The following is a 1,189-nucleotide window of genomic DNA, read 5'->3' as shown; positions in this document are numbered from 1 at the left end:
ACCAAAAACAAAAATATGCCGTTAAAATCCGGAAAAGGCGGCGGGCCACGCCCACTTTTTTTTCTCTAGCTCAAAGGTCAGTATTCTTTAGTTGTCCCTTTTACTCAAGAATGATAGAATATCGTGGCATTTACTGCATTCCTAGCAATTAAATTCAGTTGGCGGTACAAGCGTTGCTCAGCGCCTATAGAAATAATAGACATGACAACAATATGTGGTGTACTGCACTGTATGCTGATGGGTACTGTGGTGACAGTCAGATGGCGCCGTGTTCAATTCAGTACACTGCGCTATTGCGCTGGGTTAGTGCGCTGACACCACAGGTGGCACTGGCGTTATTCAGCTAGCGCCAAAAAAATTGCGCAATTACCCATGGCTATTCTGTATCTGTTCCCCTTTTACTCTCACTTGAGAGAGTAAAATTGTAGTTTGACAGTCCCACAGGTTTTAGTCCGAAGTTCAAAGGAACAGACTAAAAGACAGTAACCAACCTTTTTGGGTTTTTGTTGTAGTAGTCGTTGTTGTTGTAGTTATATTCACTCCTGAGCATGATTCATAATACAAGGTTGGATAAATATTGACATTTGTGTCAATCGACTGCCTTGTAAGGTTGCATTTGAGAAGGAAGAGAAACCGGGTGATAAGACTATTATACTTTTTATTAACTTCACTTCTTACCTCGGGTGGGGGATAGTGAAGATCACAAAAATACGTAATGTACACCGTGAGATTGCTGTATTTAATCTGACCTCTTTATTGAATATTTCTTTCTTATATACATTTTCTAATACTAATTCCTTAACTACGTATATATGTGTGTGTGTGTGTACATGCGTAAATGTGTATTCTTATCTTCATTGTATACATCCGATACCAATGCATTGTAAGTGCACTAAAATTTATGTGTCTTATGCAGAATCAGTAAATCCTACTAAGAGATAAAAGACCAACGTATTGATCTTTTATATTTGTTTAGGTTCACTGTTGACTTAAGTGCATCTAACGCACGTATTAAAACAATTGATGATCGGCTGTCAGTTGCTGCTTGTGTGCATTGGTATATTGGTGTATGCGTGTTTCTTTCATACTTATATTATCTTTATGTTTTCTGTATACACTGTAATTTATGTATTTTGTTCAGATAAGCAATTTTCACATATTATATGAGCAAGGGTCACATTACAATTCT

This window comes from Rhagoletis pomonella, unplaced genomic scaffold (assembly GCF_013731165.1).
Source record: "Rhagoletis pomonella isolate Grant_MI unplaced genomic scaffold, Rhpom_1.0 Rhpom_scaffold_00001, whole genome shotgun sequence".
Lineage (NCBI taxonomy): Eukaryota > Metazoa > Arthropoda > Insecta > Diptera > Tephritidae > Rhagoletis > Rhagoletis pomonella.
This window is presented reverse-complemented; position numbering follows the sequence as displayed.